This window comes from Budorcas taxicolor, chromosome 18 (assembly GCF_023091745.1).
Source record: "Budorcas taxicolor isolate Tak-1 chromosome 18, Takin1.1, whole genome shotgun sequence".
NCBI lineage: Eukaryota > Metazoa > Chordata > Mammalia > Artiodactyla > Bovidae > Budorcas > Budorcas taxicolor.
In genome coordinates this window covers 65,580,018-65,587,605 of record NC_068927.1, presented here as the reverse complement: position 1 = coordinate 65,587,605, position 7,588 = coordinate 65,580,018, and positions in this window count along the sequence as shown.

Here is a 7,588-nt window from a genome sequence, read left to right as displayed (position 1 = left end):
TCTGTTGGCCTTAGTTCACCTGTGCTGAAGGTCACCTGTGGCCTTAGTTCACCTGTGCCGCGGGTCAGTACCGCCCTCACCTGGTTGGCCCAGAGCAACATTGTGTGTGTGTGTACCTGATTGGCCCAGAGCAATGGGTGTGTGTGTGTGTGTGTGTGTGTGTGTACCTGATTGGCCCAGAGCAACGGGGGTGTGTGTGTGTGTGTGTGTGTGTGTGTACCTGATTGGCCCAGAGCAATGGGTGTGTGTGTGTGTGTGTGTACCTGATTGGCCCAGAGCAACGGGTGTGTGTGTGTGTGTGTGTGTGTGTGTGTGTGTACCCGATTGGCCCAGAGCAACGGGTGTGTGTGTGTGTGTGTGTGTGTGTGTACCTGATTGGCCCAGAGCAACGGGTGTGTGTGCGTGTGTGTGTGTTTGTGTGTGTGTGTTGGCACTTACTGACCACTCTTTAAGGATGCTGCTGTTGCTTGCTCAGTTGACTTTCTCCATACCACCCTCTTATCTGGATTTCTGTGAATTCAGAGTATTTACTTGCTCTGTTGCTCAGCCGTGTCTCATTCTTTGCGACCCTGTGGACTGTAGCCTGCCAGGCTTCTCTGTCCATGGGATTCCCCAGGCAAGAATACTGGAGTGGGTTGCCGTGCCCTCCCCCAGGGGATCCTCCCAACCCAGGGATCAAAACCACGTCTCCCGTGTTTCCTGCACTGCAGGCGGGTTCTTTACCACTGGCACCACTTGGGAAGCCCCATGGTATATACACCTGTTTGTTATCAAATGAATCTTCTGCAGTGTTCTAAAGTGCACCTGTCTTCAACATCACTAATAAAGGAAATGCGAATCAAAACCACAGTGAGATCTCACCTGACACCTGTCAGCATGGCCATCATTAAAAAGAACACAAGAAATGTTGGCTAGGACATGGACAAAAGGAAACCCTCACACACTGCTGTGTACGAATGTAGTTTGATGCAATTTGAATGCAAATTGGTGCAGTCACTGTGGAAAGCATTATGGAGGTTTCTCAAAAACTAAAACCGAAGCTCCTTCGACATTGAAACTCCAAAAATGTTACTGTATCTACTTAAACATAATTGTGATTCATAGTGGAACTATATGTAACTTTGGTCTATTTCTTCCAAGTCTCCTGTAAATATGTTATCATACTTTCATAATTTAAAAACTGAGCAAGAGAGAAAAAGAACAAGTACATAAAATAAATCTACCATATGACCCAACAGGTCCACTCTTGGGTGTATTCCGGATCAGCACAGACGCTCCCAGCAGGTCCACTCTTGGGTGTATTCCAGATCAGCACAGACGCTCCCAGCAGGTCCACTCTTGGGTGTATTCCGGATCAGCACAGACGCTCCCAGCAGGTCCACTCTTGGGTGTATTCCGGATCAGCACAGACGCTCCCAGCAGGTCCACTCTTGGGTGTATTCCGGATCAGCACAGACGCTCCCAGCAGGTCCACTCTTGGGTGTATTCCGGATCAGCACAGACGCTCCCAGCAGGTCCACTCTTGGGTGTATTCCGGATCAGCACAGACGCTCCCAGCAGGTCCACTCTTGGGTGTATTCCGGATCAGCACAGACGCTCCCAGCAGGTCCACTCTTGGGTGTATTCCGGATCAGCACAGACGCTCCCAGCAGGTCCACTCTTGGGTGTATTCCGGATCAGCACAGACGCTCCCAGCAGGTCCACTCTTGGGTGTATTCCGGATCAGCACAGACGCTCCCAGCAGGTCCACTCTTGGGTGTATTCCGGATCAGCACAGACGCTCCCAGCAGGTCCACTCTTGGGTGTATTCCGGATCAGCACAGACGCTCCCAGCAGGTCCACTCTTGGGTGTATTCCGGATCAGCACAGACGCTCCCAGCAGGTCCACTCTTGGGTGTATTCCGGATCAGCACAGACGCTCCCAGCAGGTCCACTCTTGGGTGTATTCCGGATCAGCACAGACGCTCCCAGCAGGTCCACTCTTGGGTGTATTCCGGATCAGCACAGACGCTCCCAGCAGGTCCACTCTTGGGTGTATTCCGGATCAGCACAGACGCTCCCAGCAGGTCCACTCTTGGGTGTATTCCGGATCAGCACAGACGCTCCCAGCAGGTCCACTCTTGGGTGTATTCCGGATCAGCACAGACGCTCCCAGCAGGTCCACTCTTGGGTGTATTCCGGATCAGCACAGACGCTCCCAGCAGGTCCACTCTTGGGTGTATTCCGGATCAGCACAGACGCTCCCAGCAGGTCCACTCTTGGGTGTATTCCGGATCAGCACAGAAGCTCTCATTTGGAAAGATACCTGCACCTCTGTGGTCTTAGCAGCAGCATCCGCAGTAGCCAAGGTATGGAAACCACCTCCGTGTCCGCTGACAGAGGAGTGGATAAAGATGCGGTGCGTTTATACAACGGAGTATTACTCAGGCATCAAAAAGAGCAAAGTTTGCCACGTGCAGCAACATGGTGAGAATCGGAGGTAGTGTGCTGAAGTGAGGGCTTCCCTGGTAGCTCAGCTGGTGAAGGATCCGCCTGCAATCCTGGAGACCCCGGGTCAATTCCTGGGTCAGGAAGTTCCTCTGGAGAGGGGACAGGCTACCCACTCTGGTATTCTTGGGCTTCCCTGGTGGCTCAGACAGTAAAGAATCCGCCTGCAATGTGGGCGACCTGGGTTTAATCCCTGGGTTGGGAAGATCCCCCGGAGGAGGGCATGGCAACCCCCTTCAGTATTCTTGCCTGGAGAATCCCATGGACAGAGGAGCCTGGCGGGCTCCAGTCCACTGAGTCACAAAGAGTCGGACACGACTGAGCAACTAAGCTAAGGTGAAATAAGTCAGACAGAGAAAGACACATACTGTATCTTACCCCTGATTTCTGGAATCTGAAAAGGCAACAGTCTACGGCATGTAAAAAAGGAGAAGCAGACACACATAGAGGATAAGGTGCCAGTCCCCAGCAGCAGGTGCAGGGGGGTGGTTTAGGGGTGGGGGAGAGATCAGCTGCCGGGCTACACGGATGTTGTGCACAACACAGGGAATTGATAGCCGAGGTTTTCTAATAACTGTAAATGAAGTGGGACCTTTGAAAATTGTATAAAAAATTAAAATTTAAAAATGCCCGTCTCAGTTAACAGTAAGACCAGCTATTTCGTGCCTTGAGTCTCCACGTGAATGGTTCTCTCCCAAAGCGTTTCTTTTTTCCTCCGGCTTTATTAAGAGAATCATCAACCCTGCATAGGTTTAAGGTGTATAATGTGTTCATTCCATGCACATATATTGCAAAACGTTTACCACAGTAGTGATTTGTCTAACCCCAGTAATTCCCAAATTTCTCTGCAGGTTGGAATCACTTGGAGGAACTTTTACAATCCCTGAGCCTCAGGCCACACCCATTTCATTTCAGACAGGATGGGGCTGCTCGGGATGGCGTTGTTTAGTCGCTAGGTTGGGTCTGACTCTTTTGCGACCCCATGGACTGCAGGATGCGTGAGATTCTCCAGGCAAGAACAGTGCAGTGGGTTGCCTTCTGCAGGGGATCTTCCCGACCCAGGAATCGAGCCTGCGTCTCCTGCATTGGCAGGCGGGTTCTTTACCACTGAGCCGCCTGGGAAGCCCGCTACGGTATCTTTAAGGAGTCTGTGTAGTACAATGTGCCCCAAAGATGGCTCGCCTCAAGGCGTTGTCCCTCCTTGCTTTATTTAGCAAAGTGGGGACCTCTGAGGTCCTCCTAGGGAGTGTGTTAGTGGGGGGGTGTTCTCTGGATTTACACTGTCCACCTCCCAGCCTGCTGACCCCAGGGAAAGCATTTTGGGGGCAGCCGTTCTCATTCACCGTGAATCCTCTCACCTGTGTGTGACGTGTCAAACTCTGGGCTTTGGAGAACAAGTTAAAGCCAGTTTTCCCTTTAGAGTCTGAGTTTGGATGGACCTTTATTTCTGTCTGACCCTGTAAGAGTGGAGCAGGGGTTGGGGGTGGAGGTGAGGGTCCCTACTGCTCTGACTTTTGGACAGAGCCCCTTTATAGTGTAGAGAAGCTGACGCAGGTCATTCCTGGTCTTCACTTTATGTAGAACAAGATGACTGTTTAAGAATGTAACCAAGTGGGCTCTGATAATTCTTAGACTTTACTTGGCTTTGATGACCTTGATGATTTTTGAGTACTTGTCAGAGTTTCCCTGGTGGCTCAGACAGTAAAGAATCTGCCTGCAATGCAGGAGATGTGAGTTCGATCTCTGGGTTGGGAAGATTCCTCGGAGGAGGGCATGGCAACCCACTCCAGTATTTTTGCCTGGAGAATCCCATGGACAGAGGAGCCTGGTGGGCTATAGTCCTTGGGGTCGCAAGAGTTAGACATGACTGAAGCCACGAACACACAGGCGTTTTTGTAGGATGCCCTTCTATTGATATTTGCCTTGATGTGTTTTTCATAATTAAAATATAGTTTTGAGATTTGGGGAGGGGTTAAGTGCCATTTAGGGGTAAAGTGCCATCTAGAGCCAGACATCCTGGAATGTGAAGTCAAGTGGGCCTTAGAAAGCATCACTACGAACAAAGCTAGTGGAGGTGATGGCATTCCAGTTGAGCTATTTCAAATCCTGAAAGATGATGCTGTGAAAGTGCTGCACTCAATATGCCAGCACATTTGGAATACTCAGCAGTGGCCACAGGACTGGAAAATGTCAGTTTTCATTCCAATCCCAAGGAAAGGCAATGCCAAAGAATGCTCAAACTACCGCACAGTTGCACTCATCTCACACGCTAGCAAAGTAATGCTCAAAATTCTCCAAGCCAGACTTCAACAATACGTGAACTCTGAACTCCCTGATGTTCAAGCTGGTTTTAGAAAAGGCAGAGGAACCAGAGATCAAATTGCCAACATCCACTGGATCATGGAAAAAGCAAGAGAGTTCCAGAAAAGCATCTATTTCTGCTTTATTGAATAGGCCAAAGCCTTTGACTGTGTGGATCACAATAAACTGTGGAAAATTCTGGAAGAGATGGGAATACCAGACTACCTGACCTGCCTCTTGAGAAATCTGAAGCAACAGTTAGAACTGGACATGGAACAACAGACTGGTTCCAAATAGGAAAAGGAGTACGTCAAGGCTGTATATTGTCACCCTGCTTATTTAACTTCTATGCAGAGTACATCATGAGAAGTGCTGGGCTGGAAGAAGCTCAAGCTGGAATCAAGATTGCCGGGAGACATATCAATAACCTCAGATATGCAGATGACACCACCCTTATGGCAGAAATTGAAGAGGAACTAAAAAGGCTCTTGGTGAAAGTGAAAGAGGAGAGTGAAAAAGTTGGCTTAAAGCTCAACATTCAGAAAACGAAGATCATGGCATCCGGTCCCATCACTTCATGGGAAATAGATGGGGAAACAGTGGAAACAGTGTCAGACTTTATTTTTTTGGGCTCCAAAATCACTGCAGATGGTGACTGCAGCCATGAAATTAAAAGACGCTTACTCCTTGGAAGAAAAGTAATGACCAACCTAGATAGCATATTGAAAAGCAGAGACATTAATTTGCCAACAAAGGTCCATGTAGTCAAGGCTTTGGTTTTTCCTGTGGTCATGTATGGATGTGAGAGTTGGACTGTGAAGAAGGCTGAGTGCCGAAGAATTGATGCTTTTGAACTGTGGTGTTGGAGAAGACTCTTGAGAGTCCCTTGGACTGCAAGGAGATCAAACCAGTCCATTCTGAAGGAGATCAACCCTGGGATTTCTTTGGAAGGAATGATGCTAAAGCTGAAACTCCAGCACTTTGGTCACCTCATGTGAAGAGTTGACTCATTGGAAAAGACTTTGATGCTGGGAGGGATTGGGGGCAGGAGGAGAAGGGGACGACAGAGGATGAGATGGCTGGATGGCATCACGGACTTGATGGACGTGAGTCTGAGTGAACTCCGGGAGTTGGTGATTAACAGGGGGGCCTGGCGTGCTGCGATTCATGGGGTCGCAGAGAGTCGGACGCGACTGAGCAACTGAGCTGAACTGAAAGTGCCATTTTAAATCACATCACATCAAGAATAAATCAATACCGCACAATTTGTCAGCGTTGATGTTAATCTTGGTTAGCTGGCTGACGCGTCTGTCGCGTTCCCTACCTTTCCATCCTTCCCTTTTCGGGTGGGAGTCACTAGGCGTGGCACACGCTTAAGGAGTCGGGGAAGTTCACCCCTTCTTTTGACAGCAGAGTGTTCATGTAAGTTATCTGGAGTTGTGCGTGGAGGATTTGGCTGCTCTCCCGCGTTTATTTATCCACGTATATCTGTTACAGAATCACGTGCATTTGTATTTCGTCGCAGCGCCGGCTGAGCCTGCGTCACGCTGCAGCCTCCCACTGGTTCTCCGTTGTGCTCGTGGTAATGAGTGTGTGTTTGCACCCAGCTCTCAGTTCTTCCCACCCCCTCCTGCCCCTGGCGTGTCCACAAGCCTGTTCTGTCTGCATCTGTTCCTGCCCTGGAAATAGGCTCACCTGTACCGTTTTCCCTTTCACGCATTGGAGAAGGAAATGGCAACCCACTCCAGTGTTCTTGCCTGGAGAATCCCAGGGACGGGGGAGCCTGGTGGGCTGCCGTCTATGGGGCTGCATAGTTGGACACGACTGAAGCGACTTAGCAGCAGCAGCACCATTTTCCTAGATTCCATATATATGCGTTGTGTTCTTCAGTCGCGTCTGACTCTTTGCGACCCCGTGGGCTGCAGCACGCCAGGCCTCCCTGTCCATCACCAACTCCCAGAGTTTACTCACACTCATGCCCATTGAGTCAGTGATGCCATCCAACCATCTCATCCTCCGCCGCCCCCTTCTCCTCCTGTCCTCAGTCTTTCCCAGCATCGGGGTATACGCGGTAGTGCACAATGTTTTTCTGACTTAAAGTATCGTCTTCCACCTAGCTTTTAGAAATGGTTTGCTGAAGCCCTTTGGGGGCCTCAGGGTTTTCAGGGCATGAGCCACTCGTCTCTCTGGCCCTGCAGTAAACCTTTCTGTGCTCCAAAGAGCGACGTCTCAGTCTGTTTCGCTTCACTGTGTGTTGGGCACATGAACTCATGCCAACAAAAAGAGAATGACCCTACGACTGCTTTCGAGGTCTTGGAGTCCTAAATGCTGTCCTAACTTTTAACTAGCTGTGTGCTAGTTAGCGGGCTTCCCACGTGGCTCGGACAGTAAAGCGTCTGCCTGTAATTCGGGAGACCCAGGTGCTAGTTAGCCATGTTTGCTATACTATGTGTCCAACTCCAGGGACTGTAGCCCGCCAGGCTCCTCTGTCCATGGGATTCTCCAGGCAAGAATACTGGAGCGGGTTGCCATTCCCTTCTCCAGGGGATCTTCCCCACCCAGGGATCAAACCCTCGTCTCCTGCACTGGCAGGTTGATTCCTTACCACTAGGCCACCAGGGAAGTCCTGGGCTAGATGGCTAGAACCCCAAAAAGCCCATAGTCTGGGGCCCTCCCAGCTGGTCCTCGTAGGGCTCTGCACTTTCACTGCCAAGAGCCTGGGGCTGAGTCTCTGGTCTGGAACTGAGATCCTGCAAGCAGGGTGGCTGGAAAACACCAGAGCAAAGTCTGTCCTGGGTGG